Below are 22,606 nucleotides of genomic sequence, written 5' to 3' on the forward strand. Positions count from 1 at the left end.
TTTGAACGGAGTAGTGTTTAATCATTGGTCTATCTAACCTTTTCATGTGGTTAGTTTCTTTGTTTGTTCATCTGTCATGTTTAAGAATGGACACTGAAATAATATATCCAGATATGTGTACAGCTGCTGTGTGACAATGTAAACTTAAAAAACCCCAACATTTCCATGTCTAGAGAAGAGGGTGCGTTCTTTAAAAATTAAATCATAATGATGATGCTGTGAAACAGTTCAGAAGCTCCGTGTATTGTCCTTGATACGTGAAAACTAGACAATGCACAGTAATAACACTGATGAGCCGCGTCAGTGTAAAATAGCCCAAACCTACCTTCTGTTTCAGGCGGCGTTGTGCTGGATGGAGCTTGACTGCCCTCGTGTGTCCAAACTCAGGAACGGCAGTTTCCCTGAAGGGGTATTCTGTTCCAAGTTTGTGGTAGTTAGCCAAGAAATATTACATGATTACTATTACTCTCTCTCCCCTTTTTAAAACCTGTTCACGATAATTATTGTATACATTACCTTTATTTTTGTAATGTTCTCCCCTATTTGTGGATATTCTTGAGTGAAATAGATGAGGCCACGTAGGGAACACATGAAGTTACCTAGGAGCAGAGACTGAAATATCTTTTTGAAGGACCTCAAACTATTATCATTTGCTATACTATTGATCATTACGTTAAGTACATCTTATTCGTATATGGAAAGTACTTAATGAAGATAATATACTTTATATTTTTTTTATGTAACCATTCAAGTATTTGTTGAAATGCTTTTGTTACTGATAAATACATGTACACTTAAATTGATTTTGTTCTGTCTGTGATTTTGTAGATCTGGATGTTCAGCTGGTCTCAGATCAAGCATCCCCCTCTGTACTGACTCCACTATCCCCAGCTTCATCCCATTCATCAGATTCCACAATTGTCCTGGAGTCCAGAAGAAAGAGGAGGAACCCAACAGGGTTAATGGAGCAGAATGAAGCAAGACAGGTAAGCTTTGAATAAATGCATTTAAAATACTCAATTACGTAATTGTTTATTATTGATACTTATCTGTAGAAGTGTTTTGTAAATGTATTCTCGACATAAAGGAAAGGCATTAAAAATCCTCTTAAATTTCCATGAGCATGTCATAACGATGTAAGATGTTTTGGCAGAAAGTTGATTGTGTTCTGAGTGCCAATCCAAAGAGTGAGGAAATCTTCAAGGAGTATGAAAAGACCAAAACACTAACATGTCTGCAAACAGGACGTTCACCATCTGTTTACGTGTGGCATATGTTAGAGCTACATGGGTAAGAATTGGAGGTCACTTCCCTCCCGTTGTCATCACAACAGATTCATGTGACGCAGCTAAAGAATGATATTCTGTGTTGCTATAAAAGGGGAATTTATCCTTTAACTTCTTGCAAAACATACACACTTGCAAAGTAAATTGATTTATTTTGAAAGGAGGATTCCATGGTCAAGTGTGAGGACCAATTATGCACTGGGAATTGTGACACTTTTTCCATACCTCCAAGATCCTTTCTCCAATCAACATAACACCTGTGCTGGCTCCCGGTGTCATTCCAAGACTGTTCTTCAGGATGGTCCAAAAACCAGATGAGAATCTCTGTTAACCTGTCAACAGCGATTTGGTGAGGAGTGCAGGGAGGCGATATCTACGATACGATATTCCACTGATGAGAAGATGAGCGACTTTCCAGTATTGACAGAAGATGGTGGGTGAGGATGCATCATCTTCTGTCCTGGATTTGTTCACTTGTTTCCTTGCTGTATCTGGATTGGTAAGAAAATATTTAGCTTTGGAAGTAGTTTTGAAAAGGAAATGACCTTCTCTGTAGTTATTAAAGGAGTTCACTGGTACAGTAGAGAAAGGAGTTGTTCAGTGATCACCATAACAACAACAGGCCGGTCCAAACTGAGAAATTCAACGTTCTAATCTTTTATATCTCAAATGTATGCATAAATAACACAGCAGATCTTAATTTTTAGTATTTGACCTTTTATCCATTTATGTCCGTTATGTTTAAACCTGTATAAACCTTGTTTAAAGATCGACCACGATTTCTCCATGATGTTTGGTGACAAAGTGTCTCAGAAGTTCCTGGCAAAGTGGTCAACATTCTTCAAGCCAAAAATCATTGCAGACTGCAAGACTCTTAAGAATATGGGCGAGCTGCTGTCAGGAACTGAACCTGAATCTGAGGACTAAAATGGTCAGTATAACTGTTTTGTATTTTAAAAATGTTCCAGTCTTTAAAAAAATAATTAAATAGAGATCATTTAATTATTTTGTGATGTCTTTACGATGGGACAGCGATATGTCCTCAATCCTTTTGCAGCTGCATCTGCTCCCTCCAACCTCAAGAGGCCAGAAAAAAAATATCCAAGATCAGTTCAGTTCAAGCAACCAGCCATCTTGTGAGCTACCTTAAGGTATGCAAAAGTTAATATTTAAACATCAGATCTTAATTTTAGGAGCTCTTGAGGTGTAGGTTATTTTGGGATTCTGAGACCTGCATCTCATTTTGCTTACACCACCTGCAAACAAGATGTGACGGTGCTAGTGATAATGTAAAAAACATGCAAAGAGTTTTATTTTCATATTTATTTTATGTCCCTTTGCTGACCTTCAGGAAGGAGCCAGTGTGACTACCTTCATTGAGAGTGCTGACACAAGACAACCATTTCTCCTCTGCATCGGTGAGCGAAAGAAGGATATCCAAAAGTTCTACATTATTATCGACCAAAAGGCGATCCCATGTAAGGCGCACACATCAGTGGCAGCTTTTGATGAACTGTTCAAAGCTCACTATGTCTTCAGTTTCTCATATGATGAAGCTCTTTGTGATTTCTACACATTTATCCAAACCACCATCTATAACATCGATGTCGGAAGAGCAAAGCAGAGCCCGCGTGTTAAAGAACTTTGAGCACGATTGCTGCAGCGAGATTAACTGCCTTGAAGATGTTCACATGTTTTGTATGTAAAGCACACCTCAGAACTTGTTTGGTTCTTCGTCAACATTTAAAATTTCAACATGGTTTATATCCTAGCAAAAAGTTACATTTAAAATGTGGAGAGCCAGGTCGCCTGTTATCATTTTGTACTTATAGTGGCTTCCGAAAACACCTCAGCAAGGTACATAGTCACACTATGGATCAGGAGATTGATACTAATCAGGATCTTTCCACTCAGGGAGAATATGAGGCGGAATGTTCAAATGATCGCCCAAGTTTACAAAGTTGGAGTTTACAAAGACATTAATGATGGGTCGTGTTTCCAAAACCATGCACTGTTCTCACAGCAAAAGCACGCTTTTCAGATTCTACTCTATCACAACGATTTTGAAACTGCTAACCCTCTAGGTTCCAAGAGGGGGATCCACAAACTTGGTTGTATCTATTTTACTCAAAAAAAAAATCTTCCACCCAAGTGTAACTCTGTACTGATTAATGTACATCTTGCAGCTTGATTCTACACGGAAGATCTTAAGACATATGGTTTTGATGTGATACTAAAGCCCCTTATTGATGACCTGAAAATCTTAGAAACCGAAGGCATACAGCTTCATTGTTTTGAACCACCATTGTTTGGCTCAGTAATTCAAGTAACAGGAGATAATTTGGCTTTAAATGGCTTGCTGGGAATCTTACAGTGCAACTAATTTCTGTAGGCTTTGTTTAGTTAATAAGGAAGAAGTTCAATCTATATTTACTGAAGATCATCCTGGGTTAATTTTTCGTTCCAAAGAGGTTCATACTGAACATTGTAAGGCACTAAATGAAAATCCTGAACTGCGGTCAATATATGATGTCAAAAAGTCATGTGCGCTCAATTCATTAGAGTATTTCCATTGTACTGATAACTATGCTGTTGACATCATGCATGATCTGCTAGAGGGTGTGGTACAGTATGAACTTAAACTGATTTTTGAGTACCTTGTTAAACAGGGTGCACAGCTTTAATTATGGTTACACAGACCGTAAAAACAAACCAAGTGGGTTAAAAATTGATGATATGGGCAAACACCTGGGTTTGAATGCCATACAGTCATGGTGTCTTCTGCACAACACTCCACTGATATTTGGTGGTCATTGAAAGGAATAACAATCACTGGAACTTTCTCCTACTTTTGATACAGATTGTCAATATAGTGTTTTCCTACACCATAACTGATGGGATGATATGTTACTTAAAACATCTGATCTGTGATCACCATACTCTATTCAAAGAATTAGAAGGTTTAGAAGGTTTGAATTTGGTCCTACATCAAAAACCATCTGTAACTTGCAAGGTGGGGAAGAACTCAGTCAGACATTATATTTAGAAGCCTGTTTGAGTGTTACAAGTACAAAGTGGGTCAGACATTATGGTACTGAGTATCAGGTTGGTGTGTTCATATGCACTGGATGTACCTATGATCTCCCTGTGTTCAAAAAGATCTGTGATATAATAATATATGAAGAGAGTGCTTTCATTATTTCCTGCAATGTAAAAACGATGTACTATGATGACCGCTTCAATGCATACTGAAAAGAAGATAACCAAATGGATGAGTTTTCTGTCATCTCTGTGAATGAACTGACACACTTTAGGCCATTTGATCAGCAGTGCTCTAATGAGAATAATCAAAGAGAGTACATAGTGCCCAATTGTTATATTTAGAAAGACTTGACCTGAGGGGTCATTAATGTTAACGCCCTTGAAAAAAAGAAAACTATTATAAAGCAACCAACTGTTTTTTTTTTCTTTATTTGCCTTTTAGATTTGTAATCATTTAAATGTTATTTTAATTGTGCAGTAGCATATTAACACTTTATAGTGTTAGAGGCAACTCATTTAATAGTATGCAATTAACACTATGAGATTTAATGAATTACTCCTATGAGAATTAATTTCTAACACTACACACTGGTGTTGAGAAACTAACACTTGAGTAGTGTTCAATTTCAACTATACAAAGAGTTGATGTGAAATCTATTAAAGTGTTAAAATGACACTGTGGAGTGTGGACCCCTCCGGACACTTTAAAAGTGTTGAAATGAAACTCCAATAGAGTGGATTTGTTTCTGTTGATTTTGCTGTGTATGTATATTTTATAATGTTAAAGTGCACACCTTTATTTCTATTATAATAACATTATTAATGTATTTCTAATGTTATTAGACATGTCATTCTCATCACTGCTCCTAGATAACTTAGTGTTCCCTAGGTGGCCTCATCTATTTCACTTCGAGAATATCCACAAGTAGGGAAGAACATTACCTTTATCTTTGTAATGTATACAATAATGATCATGAATGCGTTAAAAAGGGGACACAGTAATATAAACCATGTAATATTTCTTACCCTACTCGGGCCTAACTACAAATGTATTCTTATGACAGAATACCGCTGCTGGGAAATTGCCGTTCCCAAGGTTGGACACACGAGGGCAGTCAAGCTCCATCCAGCACAACACACAACGCCACCTGAAGCAGAAGGTAGGTTTGGGCTATTTTACAGACACAGCTCATTACTGTGCATTGTATTGTTCGGACATAACCACAATTAACGGCTCTTCTATAAAAACAAACATTATGTAATATTCATAGCACTATATTTATACTAAAAATACAAAATTAATAACTAACCTTTTTATAATGTTGATAGAAAGCCTTTTACATCATTTACACACACATCCTTTTCTCTCCATACCACGTTCTAATATTTAAACTGGACACACGAGGGCAGTCAAGCTCCATCTAGCACAAGACACAACGCCGCCTGGAACAGAAGGCAGATTTGGGCTACTGTACACAGACACAGCTCATCGGCGTTATTACTGTGCATTGTCTAGTTTTCACCTAAGGACAATACACGGCTCTTCTGCACTGTTCATCATCATCTATAAAAAACAAAAAACATTATGTAATATACATAGCAGTATATTTATCATAATAAAGTTCACTCATTAATAACGAATAATAAACATTTCTATATGTTGATAGAAATATAAAGCATTTATATATATATATATATATATATATATATATATATATATATATATAATGTGTGTGTGTGTCCCCTTCTCTTATCTAAATATTCAAACAGCCCAAGAAATAAAATTAGCTGTTTTCTGAGACGATGAAGTGACTCTTAAAAGAGCCTTTGTGTATATTAGACGGAGTTGTCGTTTAAGTGCATTCTCCGCGAATACGGCAGTCCAGCTGAATATCCTTGAGAGAGATGGAGAAATGTGAAAAGCTAGCACTGTGGCTACGTGTTTCGCAACCGTGAACTGTATTTCAATGCTTTTTGGCCACAGCTGCTGTAAGGCTCTGGCGTCTCTGGAGGTCCGTCAACGCAGAACGCATTCTGCAGTGCAGACGACAGTGGCAAAAAACCTGCACCGAAACCTCTTTTTTGCTCCACACACCGGGATGTAATTTCATACGGGTGAGCTATGTCAGCAAGAGGTTAAGGTGATGAACTGCCAATCCGCTGTGCACAGCCCATGTGGGTTTGGACCCCATTTTTCTCGTAAAGACCTTGCTTAAGCGCATTCTGTAAAGGAAGCGTGCATGGTGCAGACATTGTTGGCGTCTGCATGAGCAGTTAGTCTGAAGGGGAAATTAGGGTCAGGTGTTTTCAATCAACGGGATGACAATCAGGTGTGAGTGAGCACCCTGTCTTATTTGAAGAACAGGGATCTATCAAAGTCTGATCTTCACAACACGTGTTTGTGGAAGTGTATCATGGTATGAAAAAAGGAAGTTTGTGAGGATCTCAGAAAAAGAGTTGTTGATGCTCATCAGGCTGGAAAGGTTCAAAAAAAAAAAAAAAAACATCTCTAAAGTGTTTGGACTCCACCAATCCACAGTCAGACAGATTGTGTTCAAATGAAGGAAATTCACGAGCATGGTTACCCTCCCTATGGAGTTCGTCTAGTTTGGGCATAAATGATAAGGCTTGTAATGTTCTTTTGGTGAAGGCTTAACTTTCAAAACTCACTTCTGCATTGGCCAGGAATTGAACCCGGGCCTCCCGCGTGGTAGGCGAGAATTCTACCACTGAACCACCAATGCTTAGTTTAAATAACTAAAGACTTCGCAGAGTGTGCTGTTCAGGTAAGTATTGTGCTGTTCAGCAATTTGGTTTCAGAATTGAAAAGGAGAATCGTAAGTCTCTTCCTTATTTCAGCAGCAGTCACACACTATATTTCCAGATACTGTAATATTATAATATCTCCTCTCTGCTCAACACGCATGTAATACAGTCTACATACCGTAGAGCAGTGTTTTTCAACCACTGTGCCGTGGCACACTAGTGTGTCGTGAGAGATCGTCAGGTGTGCCTTGAGTAATTGTCCAATTTCACTTAGTCTTAAAATTCTTATTTATTAAAATCTATTCATTATTATCTGCAAATAATAAGCCATGGTTGAGTGTCTGTGCTGTAATATAGTGACTGGCAGAGTAATGTAATATTCATCTAGGTGGCAGTAGGTAATTGCCTCCTACCTTCTTAGAGACAAGAGAATTAGTGACGCATGCAACAGGTCGTGGTGGCAGTGATGGAGAAGTTTTTAAAAAGGAAACATGCAAACTCCGAACTGGGCCCTGGACAAGACTGTGACCCAGGTGAAGGGCCTAGTATGAGTGGTGGTAAAAAGAAAGCAAAGACGGTGAGCTCGAGGCAATACAGCGAAAGTTATCTTTCGTTAGGATTTACTTTCGCCAGTGATGAGAGGACCCCGACTCCATTATGCTTGGTGTGTGGCGAGAAGCTGTCCAATAGCGCCATGGTGCCAAGCAAGCTTAAACGCCATCTCCAAGCGAAACACCCGTCGCTTCAAAACAAGCCGATGGACTATTTTGTTTGCCTGCGTGAAAACACCGAAACAGGCAACATTAATGAGAAAAACCACAAAGGTAAATTAGAAAGCCCTCAAAGCTAGTTGCTGAACTTGTAGCTAAATGAAAAAAGTCCCACACTGTGGCAGAGACGTTAATACTACCTGCCCGCAAAGACACTGTCAACGAGATGCTCGGCCCTGACGCGGTTAAAGACATATCTAAACTCCCGCTCTCAGATAACACAATCGCCAGACGTACTGATGACATGTCTACAGACATCGAAAGCCATGTTTTGGAAAAGATATGCATCAGTAGGAAATTTGTGTTGCAACTTGATGAGTCTACGGATATTCTCAGCTCTTGGCCGATGTGCGTTTTGTGGATGGAGATGCCATTAGAGAAAACTTCCTATTTTGTAAGGCACAGACAGAAAAAACAACGGGAGAGGAAATTTTTTTGGGTCACATCAGAATATCTTGACCAGGGAGGACTTACATGGGAAAATTGCACAAGTGTTTGCACTGATGGAGCTGCAGCCATGGTCGGGCACACCTAAGGCTTCGTTAGCAGAGTGAAGGAAAGAAACCCAGATCTTATTGTTACACACTGTTTTCTGCACCGTGACACCTTCGTTGCAAAGACTTTACCAGCAGAACTAGTTCCTGTGTTGGATGATGTTGTGCGCATAGGGAACTTTGTAAAGACACGACCTTTGAAAAGTCGTATATTTGCATCTTTGTGTGAGGAAATGTGAGCGAAGCATAAAGCCTTATTGCTCCATACGGCGGTCCGATGGTTGTAGCATGACAAGTTGCTGGCCCGTGTGTATGAGCTGTGGGAGGAACTTAAAGTGTTTCTGACAAATGAGACGTCTGATTACTCAAATCTGTTTGCAAGTGATGAGTGGTGTGCAAAGCTCGCATACCTGGCAGATATGTTTCATCATCTGAATGCACCGAACACACGATTGCAAGGCCGAAATGAGAACCTGCTTACAAGCATGGATAAAATAAATGGATTCCATTTAAAGGTGCACCTCTGGCAACAACATGTGCAAAGTGCCAACCTTGAGATGTTCCCACTCACAGAGGAACGGCAAGATCACCCTGCTTCACTGTGCGAGGTAATAGGTAAACATCTGAAAACTCTTGAGGAGAAGTTGTCATTTTATTTCTCTTCAGCCTCCACTGAATGCCTTGACTGCTGTTGGAAAGGACATGTCTTTACAGGAGCAGGAGGAACTAACTGAACTGAAACAAGATCGTGGTTTAAAGCTAAGATTTGCTGAACTTCCTTTGGACAGTTTTTGGTTGACTGCTGCCAAGGAATTCCCCATTCTGGCCAACAAAGTTTTGACATTGCTCCCATTTTCCACAACATATGTGTGTGAGCTGAGCTTTTCAAGCCTAACTGCTATAAAAACTAAAAACAGAGAGAGACTGAAAGCTGGTGAAGAAGAGCTTTGTGTATGCCTTTCTTCAATTCCTGTCAGGATATCGGCTTTGTGTTCATCTAAACAGGCCCAGGTTTCACACTGAGTGAGTATAAATAAATTGAGAAACTATATTGCAATTATATATACTGTATTAGGCTACAGAGTGTCATTCTGTAACATTTTTGGTTGGTGGTGTGCCACAAGATTTTTCCAATGTAAAAAATGTGCCATGGCTCAAAAAAGATTGAAAAACACTGCGTTACACTACACAATTTAAGAAACTACACTTACTTCTGCTTCCATTGTAACACTTTTCAGTTTTGGAGCATCAACAACAGCAACAACAGCAACAACAACAACAAAAAAAAAGTGTTGGAACAAAATAAATCTTATTTTCCATTCCAGGTTGCAGGTATTCGCGGGTGCAATGCAACACTGTTCCATACACAAATAACTCTTTTGAATGGTTAAGTGACTAAAATCAGAAAGCGCCACCAGCATATCTGACAAAGATGACTCATGAACCAATTCTTTAATCACTAGCTGAAAACGACGTATTGAATTTACACAAACGTCAAATAACAAATACAACATTCTACTTTCTCATGAATATGGTATAGTGCATTGCTTAATCAGCAGTTTTTCTTAGAAAGACAAGATATTTAAATTGAATGAATTTAATGAAACCACACATCAAGCTGTCTTTTCTAACAGAACATTAAATTTAGCATTAGCTCCCAGTTTCAGAAAGTTCTAGCCAGACATTCAGGGGGAAAGAATCAGAACAAAATGTAAAATAAAAAAAGTAGTGAAAGATGAAAGTGAAGGAATAAACGAGGGGTTTGTGTTGTTGAGTAATTAAAAACTAAAAAAAAAGCTGTGAGATTCAGCGTTTGTCACAACGATGCCAAACGCTCTCCCGACTATTTCTTTGGGATTGTTCCCAAACTGAGAAATCAAGGTTCTTCAGTCATGCTTCCCCCACAATCAAGCTTTGGAGTTGACTCCATATTCACAACGACTATAGAGTCGACTCCAAAGCTTGATTCCTTTGAATCGACTCTATTCCCATTACCTGGTATCTACGAATTGACACCAGGTATTAGGAATCGCCCTGTTAATCATGATAATGATCCTATGTACTTAATACTGTGGGTTGTTCCCCTAACCTTTAATTCGAGATTTGTGCTGAATCGATCCTTGGAACAGACTCACTCAGCGTTGCAATCGATTTCAGAATATTAGCAAGGGTTTGAATCGTTATCATTTCCCTTGCTTCCATTTGTAGGAAGCTGCCTTAATCACGATGTACCCAGGCTACGCAGGCAGGACCGAGTTCCGGGACAACCTGGAGGCCGCTTCAGATCCGTCTCCATGATTGTGCCCGACCACGCCGTCATCGCAGAGGTGTGCTCGGGTGCCGTCATTCATTACATTATGTAATGAACGCAATAACGGATGTATTCTGGCGTGTTACAGAACTGTTTCACGTTGTCTTTTTTGCTGTAGGTGGACTTGTGAGCTGAGGGCTTCAAGTCCAGTGAGACTCTGGCGAAGAAGATGATTCAGCTGTATAAGCTGTGCAGCAAGCAGCTTTCCCGGCAGGACCACTACGACTTCAGCATGAGAGTCGTCAACTCTGTTATCGTCATGGCCGGGTATGTCCGTCTACGAACAGGGTGAACATATTAGATTAGATTAGATTCATCCGTTGTTTTTTCTAAATTGTTAATTAAAACTATCTATAAATGTAACAGATGTCTTGCTGGAATAAATCAAGCGTGTGTGTGTATATGTGTGTGTGTGTGTGTGTGTGTGTGTGTTCCAGGTCTCTGATGCGAGAGAACCCACACCTGAGTGAGAACGTGGTGCTGATTAGAGCGCTACGATACTCCAACCTGCCCAAGTTACTCAAGGATGACGCAGAACTTAAAATAAAATAAATTGATAAATAGTAAAGAACGCCAAAGCTTACATATGGAGTATCAAAGGTCATTATCACAGGATCACTGGAATCAGGAGGAAATAACCCTAACCCTAGGAGGAAATTCCAGGACAAATTAGGAAATACAATTAACTGACATTTGCAAATTCTTTGCAACTAAAAAGCTGTAATTATATAACTTTTTTTTTAAAGCATTTAAAGTATATAACATTAGCACCTTGTAATGTTATACCAGATGAAAAGTAAAGAATCCTGGAACATCTGAACATCCATAATCTGAAAATCTTGAGCCTAGTGTCAATCGAGTCAATCCAATCTTTCTTGTGTGCGTTTAGCGGTATTCTGTCGGACCTCTTTCCTGGTGTGGGCGTCCCCGAGCATGACTACGGCGCACTTTAGTCGAACATCGAGGCAGCTCTATGCGCCCGCTCCCTGCAGCCCGTCTCCAGCATGACCGCCACTGTGATCCAGCTGTATGAGACCATGCTGGTGCACCAGGGCGTCTTGCTGGTGGGCCCTACAAGAGGCGGTAAAACCACAGCGTACCGTGCCCTCGCTGACCCACTGCGCACCCTCCACGAGACAGAGGGCTGCGAGGTGAATCCCTTCTACAAGCCCATCGAGACCGACGTGCTCAACCCACAGTCAGTAAGCTTGGACGAGCTGTATGGTGAAGACGACCCTCTCACACGGGATTGGAGTGCCATCAAACCGTCCCTCGGCAGTGACACCGCCGACACGCACAATTGGGTGGTGAGTGACGTACCTGTGGACGTGCCTGTGGATTGAGAAAATTACCCCCGTGTTGGACAACAACAAGACGCTCTGTCTGGCTAACGGTGAAAGGATCAAGCTCACACCTTCTACACACATGTTATTCGAGGTGTTACCCATCAGAGACAGGTAGCACTGGTCCTAAAAACCATCACAAACAAGCACAAGCATGTCATTTCCAAGAAGATTTTTTTTTTACATTAAACGCGTTCCTGATGGAAAGGTCACACACAAACGTATCTTTAAGACTTCACTCTTTCACACGCCTATAACGAGCGATAAACGCATTCGAAGCATGTTATAAAGCCTCCGTAATGCATTACGCATAGTATTTAAATAAATATTATTATAATAACATGCACTACACTACATTATGAATTCTTAATGTATTGTTAACACGTCTTTACTGTGAGCGGGATGATGACCAGACGCAGGCAGGCTCCCGGGTACTCATATCCGTAGACGTACTGATACAGAGCCATTCTGGCCACGCACTTATCCAGATCCACATCCCAGTATTAGCACAGCTGCTTCTGCCACTCAAAGTTACTGCTCGAGTCCACCTACGTGAACACATACACAAAGACATGTGATATATATACGATCTCATTGTATACGAATTGGGCATTCTCACTGACGATATAGCGTGGATAGTTTATAATGAGTGCGTTCATACTGTATAAACCTGGGAACTGATTTGCATATGCACTGCTGTCAGAGCTGCAGTTATTTTTAAAAGATTTATTAACAGCTTCTGACCAATCAGATCTGACCACACCCATGATTCCCTTTGCTCTGAAGAGAAGGTGTGTAGCCATCTGTACCCTTTCATTGATGAGCTCGGTGACGATGTCTCTGGTGTGGACATCCACAGTAATGAGAGCTGTGATGATGCTCTGATGTATTTTGGGTAAGTTACCCTGAAGCAGAGTGGCCAACACATTCAGCCTCTGTATAAACACACACACATACACAGAGTAATACCCATACATTACCACATATTACACCATACACCATTATGTCATGTAATCAGAGAAGGAAATCTGAACTACAGTTCCCAGCAGCCACTGCATCACAGTCACATGACCACCTGCACCTGGATCACATTCCTGGTAAGCACTTGTGTATTTAGCCACAGTTTTCACTGCACTCTTTGTCTCACGTTTGTCTTTCTTTACCTTTGTCCCTGGTGCTGTGTTTTTCTCTTTGGTTTATGTTTAGTCTTTGCCACAGTGATTTGCCCCAATGTCAGTGTCTTTTGTATTTTGTTTAGTTCTTTGTTAAACTTGAAAAATCTGCACTTGCATCCGTCTCAACCTCCATATCGTGACACAAAAATATAAATATAATATAATATTATATATAAAATGTGTGTGGGAGTATATATTAATAGAGAGAAAGGCATTTCTTCTCAGGGGGGAGGGGAGTAATCAATAGGAAGAAGGATCTGAGAGGGAACATGGACAAAATTAATGGAACTTTTTCCTGGTTCGGCCCTAAATTTGGGCCAGATTAAATTTCATCTGTACAAGTTGGACAATAGGGATGGGGAACATAGATCCAGTACCCTTAAACCCAATTAGAACTTCTATTCCAACCATTAAAACCATTTTTTATCTTGAAATCTAGGGGCTTACCCAAACAATAAACTCTAATCACCTAATTTTTAACCAATAAAAACTCCTTTTTCCAATGTTGAAACTTAGGGGCCAACCCTAACCCTGAACTTACCATCAGAAACAAATATGTTCTCTAAACTGATCTTCCAACCCCCAATAGTTAACCTCACCTAGAACGCCTTACATTTAGACAGATTTTCTTTTAAAGTCTTTAATTTATTTATTCATTTTCATATGGTTCATTTACATGTGATTCATTTACGTTGATTCATTTACATGTGATTCATTTTCATGAGATTCATGAAAATTCATTTTTAAAGTGGCAGAATTCGTTTTTAACACAATATATAGATTTTTAAAAAATATATAATTTCTTTTCCATTTTTTTTATACAACTGATATTTTCTCATAGAATGTTAAATACATATAGAGAAATATATACAGAATGAAGGACAAGGTTTTGTGCCTGTGCCACCTCCCACACCAATGAGTGTTGGGTTAAGTCATCCCCTAACCTAACCCTGCCTGAGCCTTTTTGTTAAAGGTGTTTAATTTAGTTTGATGTGATTTAGTTTGTTAGAATGTGAATTTATCTGTTATATGTAGGCTAGGTAACTGCGTAGTTAACTAACGTTAGTCAGTTGACAAGAAAAATATCAGACTTTGTCCTCATCCCCTGCCTGTCCAAACCCTGCCTCCTCTACATCAGATGCCGATGATGTTGAGACCAACTCGACCAGTGAAAGTTCTCAAGTGACATTTGAGTCATCCCAGCCCGTTTCAATCGGTGTGCAATCTTTTACAGATGATGACTGCCAAGCGCAGCGAGTTGAGTCTTCTCCAGTCTCTGCAGCTCTCATCCCGACAAGACAGTTTAAATCAGCTTGGCTACAAGAGGTCGCCTGGTTACGTTATGACAAAGGGAAAATGTACTGCACCTTTTGTGCTAAAGCAGGACAAGATATTGCTGGTAAAACAGAGTTCATTACCAGTTCGAGTCATTTTAAAAAAGAAACCGTAAAGAAGCATGGAGACAGTACAAAACATGAGACCGCCAGGGATTGTGTCATTGCTAGGTCTGCCCCTCGTGCCACCCCAATCGTGAAAGCAGTGCAACGTGCTAGTGATAAAGTCACTGAAAAAGAGATGAGGGAATTTAAAATAAAATTCAATGCAGCCTACATGACTCTGAGCCTGAATAAGCAGGAAATGAATAAAAAAGTGAAAAAAAGAAACAAATGACTGCACATTTAAGTATTTACGGTAATATGATTCAAGATGGGGGCATCACTGCCACTGTTGGGCCCTTGAGCAAGGCCCTTAACCCTCTCTACTCCAGGGGCGCTGTATCATGGCTGACCCTGTGCTCTGACCCCAACTTCCTAACAACCTGGGATATGCAAAGAAAAGAATTTCACTGTGTTGTAATGTATATGTGATCAATAAAGACTCATTATTATTATTATTATTATTATTATTATTATTATTATATGACGTACTGAACATTGCACATATTGTGTATGTAAAGAATACACTGTGTAAATTATGGGAGGCAGAGTAAACAAAGGCAGACAGTACAGAGGGGAAAGAAAAGGCAGTGTGAGGTAGCCATTTAACAATGATATCATCATATGTCATATGACATCACTATTTTGGCTCCTGAAAATTTGATTTGGCACATAAATATTTTGGGTTTAGGAACCAATGGCTCCAAGATTTTGTTTTTTGCCTGGAGCCCTGGAATATGTTTAATAAAATAAATAAATGAAATTTTTTAATGAGATCCAGAGAGGAAAGGAGCTCTACTAAACCTCAAACAACAACGATGACCAAACCCTGAAAGGAGTAAGTACAATCCTTTTCTACGTACAGTCTACAAAGAGTGTGCACACTGAAAACAAAGAAGAGAAAAGGATATATACAACTTTGCAAAGAAAGTTTTCCTGTTCTCCTGTTGGGATGTTCTTCCTCCATTTTATGCCAGTAGCTCACCCAGACCTCAAAATTGCAGTCCTGTGAAGAAAGACAAGGCGTATTTTATGTTCCAAGATGTCCATCAAAGGAATGATTCCTTAATTCATCCACCAGATGGCATCACTTCTACATTTTTCCCTATACGTACACAGGTATGTGTTTTGTTTCTGATTTGGTGTTGTGTTGATTGAATAATTTCCTTGACTGTTTCTCCTTTCTGAATTCTATTTCATCTTAAAGGATTTTCTGCCCCTATTCATTCTTCCCCTTTGCACAGGCTGTTCCATCTTTCTTCCTTTTTAAAGTGAACTTACTTTAACAATATGTCTGTAGTATTGCACAACAGATTTGAAGTCTTGGCTGACTCTGGACCGATAAGGGAACCTGCAAATGTAAGTGAAAACCAAATTCAAGGTGTCTCAAATCAAAAACTGCTGTAGATTTAACACTGACAAAATATTTCAAATTGTTACAGGCTCTACATCATTCAGAAATTCTGGCGGCCACAACACCGGCTAATCCTTATCCACCAAGTGTGTTCAGACAGGTCACAAAATTCACATCTTTCATTAAACCTTCTTCAAACCAGTCAACACTGGAAAAGGTCAAACAAAACACAGCACAGTGGATGGACAATAATATAGAGATCTTAAAAGAACACTACGATGAAGTAATAGCAACCATTTTGTCTGAAATAAGGGAATTGGACATTCAGGATTTCAACAGAGCAGCAACCTGGAGCAAAACAAGATATAGAAAGAAATTCACAGCGAGTTCAGCACAGACCCTGAAATCAATGTTAACAGAAATGCCAAAAAAGTCACTCACCCCATTGGCTGAATCCTTCAATGACCCTGAATCGTTTCCACCTCTTAAACCGAGTACGCAACCTGTTATGGGTTCCTATGTGGGGACCGTAAGGGAAAATAGGGGGTTCGGTAGAGAGGGGAAAGCCAGACTTTCATTAACCCCAACACAGGCTGGCCCTAAAGGAAAAAGGGGAGAAAGGAACTTAAAACAACATGCAGAACAAACAGTAGAAGTGCCTATGGTCACAGATTTAACTAAGGAACTACAAATAATAATGGAAGAGAAACCAGTTAGTTTACCATCAACTTCTACTCTACTGAGGGAGGACCTGGAGAGCAGGAAACAAACCAAGCAGCTTGAACCATACAGCAATGTAGTGTGTTAGGAAAGTGGTTTCCACAGTATGAAGACCTGCTGGAGGAACTTGCAATCAGAAATGTTCCATCACATCTGTGGAATTGTGATGTATTTGGCCTACAAGATCAGTTTTACTCTACCCGTGTGGTTGGGGAGGTGGGTAAACCCTGTGTAGAGGTTACTGCTGGGGAGAAAGGAGAGACCACGACAGTGCTTCAGCATTCAATGCAGCGGGAACATTTAGTGTGTGCTGCTGTCAGTGCAACTCATTGTACCACGAGAGCTGTGGAGAAGATGTGCTTTCTATTAAATGAAATATATTTACGGTGTTGCTGCTATGGCACACTGAACACAATATTATCAATTTACTGTTAAAATTAAAATGATTTCAGTCAAAATTACCTCTTATCTTTTTATATTGGCCCATTTTAACTGAACAGCCGGCCCAATTTGCCTGAACATTGTGTTGTGGCTCAAGAGGGTTCCTGCCGATACTCTAACGCTCATAATTTTAAAACAATTATACTTTTTCATATTTTTAAAAGGAATTTATATTGAAGAAGCCCATGCTAATTTATAAAAATATCATTAGAGATCATGATTTGACGAGATGATGAGACATGATAGCTTATTTGATGGCATTATAAATCATTTACCAAAAAGTGGCCCATGTTAGCTGACTTCACCCTAGCCATATGGAAAAGTACCTCATGAACACAGTTAACTATGGTGGTGGATCTTTAATGTTTTGGGGCTGTTTTTCTGCCAGAGGACCAGGACATATTGTTAGGATACATGGCATCATGGACTATCAAATATCAAAAGATATTAAATAAAAACCTGACTGCCTCTGCCAGAAAGATTAAAATGTGCCGTGGTTGGATCTTCCAGCAGGACAGTGATCCAAAACATACATCAAAATCAATACACAATTGGTTTACTGACCACAAAATCAAGGTCCTGCCATGACCATCCGATGTGTTGACTCTTTCAAGTCATTTAACAGTAATGAGCAGTATTAAAAATATTAACATGGATATCTGAGTCTGATAATAAAATTAACTTCTACTTACAGTCAAATTTTGTAGTGTTTAGGACATTTAACACCCTTCTGTCCAAAAGAAACCAAAAGGGGGTACACAAAAGGGAGTACACTCAACTGTATTTTGGTTGAAATTGCACTAATAGAACAACTGAATTATACTGTACTGTATTATTAAAAAACATAGGATATAATTTACTGTCACTATATACACTTTAAATACACTTTACCTGGCTGCTATCACTATAACTGCTATGATCATATTTGGTATAAGCTAATTTGCTGAATACTCAGTCATAGCATGTTATGTTTACATTTATACCATTTTTCCATTATTGCACTACCTGTTTTATGTTAAAGATCTAACAGACCTGTGCGGACACATTTTTACTAATTATCTGTTAAAAAAAAACATTCTTAGATTTCAGTGTTTGTTTGTGCTCACATAGTCCTATTGAAGACAGCATACCACCATCTAACATAACGCATGGTTATATCTAGAGATATAGAGATAGCTCTTTAACATTTTACACTGGGTCAAAAAAAAGTCAAATCATTTATATTTATATATTTGCACTAGAGCTGCAACAACTAATCAATAAAATGGATAACAATCGATGATGAAAATTGTTGTAATGAATCTCATTATGGATTAGATGGTCTGCATTACGTTACTTCTGTTCAGAAAACACGCTTCGGAGAGTAAATACTAAAGTTCTGTCCCAAATGAAGTACTGTACACTTACACTATGCACTATATACTCTACTGTCTGTATACTCTACTGTGTGGATTTTAGAAAGGTAATATCATCTGAAATGTATCACTAGCGATTTTTTTACTAACCGGTAGTATAAGTCATGATGACGCATGACGTCATACGCACGCTAGCATTAGCAGACACTCAGAGTCACCAACACTGACTTTCTCCAGTTTACTCTCTGTCAGCGTTACCTATTATTCCCAACATGACATCAGTCTCCATCAGATGGAGGAGAAATCATCACGTGACTGAGTAAGAAAATGAGAAATGCAGGGAGCATTTTATATTAAACACCGCGAAGCACAAAGTTATGTTTATATCCACTGTGTGTAAGAGGCAGGGGAAACTGGTGCACACTGCTTAAAAGGTTTAGTTTAATTTAAGTTTATTGTCATTATATGCTGTATCTGCGCACTTGCAGTGTAAATTCTGTTGTTTATTATAATGGAAGTGATGTGTTAGTAACGAGGCAGCGTTGCGGTCATGCGCGGTGTAGACGCGCTGATACAGAGTGTAGCGTGAGTAAGATCTGTAATGTCTGATTCAAACACAAAATTTTATATAATTTATTTTATAGTATTTATGCATTATTTTCATGGCTGCACAAAAAGCACTGAATTAAACTACAGTCCTAATTAATAATATATATTCTGGTGCGTGTGTGTGTGTGTGTGTGTGTCTGTGTGTGTGTGTGTGTGTGTGTGTGTGTGTGTGTGTGTGTGTGTGTTTGAATTGGGTTCTTTTCTGTTTTGGGCAAACACTTGTGTAAACTTTTAGTCTGAAGTAACACTCAGTTTGTGGATTTTATTTCAAATAAGAAGAAATGGTACTGAACATCTGCCCCGCCCCATCCTATTAATCGAAAAAATAATCGGCCAACTAATCGATTATGAAAATAATGGTTAGTTGCAGCCCTAATAAATATTAATGAATGAATCATCCCCACTCCTTCCTCCAAGTGGATTTACCATATATTGTGTATGAGTATGGTTCATGTAGACCAGTTTACCTCACAGCTCCATGTTCCCTGATTCGATCCTGAGCTCAGGATACTGTTTATGTGGAACTGCAGTTTCTCCCTGCGTCTGTGCAGGATTCCTCCAGGTTTTCTCCCACCACACATAGACCTACTGGTTGGTGAATCTCCTATGCTATCTTGCCCCAGGGTGTGAATGAGTCTGTGATTCTGTGTCTGTGTGTGTCCGTGGTCTCCTGTGATGGACTGATGTAAGATATATTCTTGCCTCTTGCCCATTAATCCGGGATAAACTCTGGATCCTCCTCGACCCTGAGCAGGATGAAATGGTTACTGATGATAAATAAATGAGCAAACTTGAAAATCGCATCTGCTTTTTACTTGTATCTACTCTATGGGTCAATATCGTACACTCATATAATTGTCAGATTATTAGAAATCCATGGCTTCAATATGTGAAGGGGAAAATATTGTTAATATAAAATGATATTTAATTCCTTTAATGCAAATAGGTTGAGTACAAAGCCACCTACTAAGCCACTGCAGTGGAACTGCATGATAGAAGTAACAACTTCATTCATGTCATGTTCTGTGAAGGGATTACTACACACCTTTGTAAGATATATTCAGTTTCTTGTCTATTTCTGACACGGAACAGCCTTCATTTTTCAAAACAACAATAGACTGATTAGTTTCTGAAGAAAGCTCTTTCTTTCTGGCCATTTTGTGACTGTAATCAAACCCACAAATGCTGATGCTCCAGGTTCTCAAGTAGCCCAAAGAAGGCCAGTTGTAAGGCTTTCTTAAACAGCACAATGGTTTTCAGCCGTGCTAACATCTTTGCACAAGGGTTTTCTAATGATGAATGAACTTTTTACCATGATAATGTCAGATTAGCAACACAATGTGCCACAGGAACACAGGAGTTGCTGGTTGGTGAAAATGCCTACGTAGATATTCCCTTTAAAATCCAGCTATAATAATGACTGTATTTCTGATCAATGCTATTTTAAAAATTGTGATTTTCATTCAAAATTCATTCAATTTCTGAGTGACTCCAAACTTTTGAACTGTAGTGTTGCTAAAGTCATAAAGTTAATAGTAATTCTCTCATGGTGGTGTTCTAGTTATAATATCAGTACAAGCCACTGTATAAGGTGTGCTACTGTAACAAAAGAGGCAGAACATTAGTTTGGTTTGGAAATTACCAGAGGGTTTGATCATTCTAGACAGCATGGCTCAGGTTAATTGTCAGTCATAAAATACAGTAAGTGGAGAGAGGAAAAGTAAAAGGATATAATGGATGCATGGTTAAATGATGCATTGATGGATTTTCTGTGCATTACAGTGTGTGTTTTTATGAAACATCGTAAGAAGCAGTGGAATAAGGTGGACTGAGAAATATAGAACATTACTTAATAGGTCTAATACTGAATATGCAGAGAGTTTTATTTAGTGTACATACATTTTAAGATTTCATGCTGGTTTTGTTTTCTCATTTTTTACTTTTTTTATTCTATGGTATGCTGGTATGGCAAGAAATAAATTATAAATGCCACTTACCTTTTAATGATGTTTTCTAACTCTCTCTCTCTCTGTGTGTGTGTGTGTGTGTGTGTGTGTGTGTGTGTGTGTGTGTGTGTGTGTGTGTTTTAACATAATCTGTTTACAGTGAATTCTATAAAAGATTGGGTATGAATGTGGATTTAAAAATAAACAGCTTTAATCTCTATGATTACATGAACACAGTACACTAAGTAAAAATCTCTGCATACGGGTGGACTGAAAATTAGGAGATGGGAAGCAGGCTCAAAATCACTTCTTTATTTTCCTTCACTATTTCTGTCCCTTTTCAGGAATTTTATTTCACTATGCACATATCTAGACACATGGGTCTCCTGTGTCTGTTCTCTCTCCCCCTTTTATCCTGCTCATTGAAACATAGAACACCTGTTACAAAATCCTGCACAGGTGTAGATCCTTACCACTCACTTTTCCCTGGCTCCGCCCTCCATTCACAAACTGGTGTTCAACCAAACCCCGCCTCCACAAATAAGTAGTAGGCTACTTCTATATTTCCCAGTCTACCTCATTTCCCTGGTTATTATGATGTTTCATAAAAACACCATTTAATACAGATAAAATCCATCAGTCCATCATTTAACCACCAACCCATCATTTAACCATAGGTGTGAGGTGTTTCATGCATCTCTTCCTGTAAATCCCTTCACTTTTCCTTTCTTCACTTACTGTATTTCCAGTCTTTCCCAATTAACCTGGACCATGTTGTCTAGAATTACCAACCCATGTCTGAAAATGATTCAACTATAAACATATGTACATGACAGATTATTAACCATTATGCTTACTGTTTACAGTAATTACATACACTTTGTTAGTATTTAGTGGTATTGCCTGTTCATTGATTGAACTTGGAGTAGCCTTCCACAAGCTTCTCATGATTTGCTGTAATTTGTGCTCATTCCTCATTGCCTTGCTTTACATATTATTTTTCCCCAATAACCTGTGTTCAATTCCCCTTACTCGCCCTACTAGACCAAAACCAGTGTGCACTTGCAGCATGAGGAGACGAGTGTGTAGTAGGGTGTTGTTTTTTTTAAACTACTATATTTTCTATAGTTGCTATCTAAAATGACCTTTAATACAGAGGAGGTGGACTATGGGGAGGTGCAATACCAGTACCCTGATACTAACATAACATAGAGGTTCTCTTTTATTTTTTGGTGTACAGACAATGGTAATGTTTCCTCTTCGTTACTTGACAAAGTTATTATTTTAGCTGTCGAACCCAGTATTTTGGAGTTGAAATGAAAGAATGAATATTGATATTATTTTATTTCCACTCCAATATACTGTGGTAAAAATATATATTTTTAAAAACAATAACTTTTCCAATGTCCAAATATTTATGAACCTGACTGTATCTGCTGGGTCTGCAAAAATAATGTAATTAATAAAATAAAAATAAAATAAAAAACAGCTTGGATGGTCATTGTGCATGTTTTTTCTAGTCCAGCCAACTTTTCTGATTTTTATGGAATGAATAAAT

General features: G+C 38.8%; 1 protein-coding gene, 1 long non-coding RNA gene and 1 other non-coding gene across 5 annotated transcripts in view; 1 reads left to right on the forward strand and 2 right to left on the reverse strand.

Annotated features, from left to right (window-relative positions):
• The window catches only part of LOC128630844 (uncharacterized), a 320,670-nt gene that overhangs the window by 291,382 nt on the left and 6,682 nt on the right, over positions 1 to 22,606 (reverse strand). The window lies entirely within an intron of this gene.
• Positions 7,002 to 7,072, reverse strand: trnag-acc (transfer RNA glycine (anticodon ACC)). The gene has a single exon. It is a non-coding gene; the product is annotated as a tRNA-Gly (tRNA).
• On the forward strand, positions 9,068 to 11,042 carry LOC128630883 (uncharacterized). The gene is made up of 3 exons (XR_008395145.1): positions 9,068 to 9,381; positions 10,567 to 10,685; positions 10,788 to 11,042. It is a non-coding gene; the product is annotated as an uncharacterized LOC128630883 (long non-coding RNA).

Source organism: Ictalurus punctatus, unplaced genomic scaffold (assembly GCF_001660625.3).
Source record: "Ictalurus punctatus breed USDA103 unplaced genomic scaffold, Coco_2.0 Super-Scaffold_100068, whole genome shotgun sequence".
Lineage (NCBI taxonomy): Eukaryota > Metazoa > Chordata > Actinopteri > Siluriformes > Ictaluridae > Ictalurus > Ictalurus punctatus.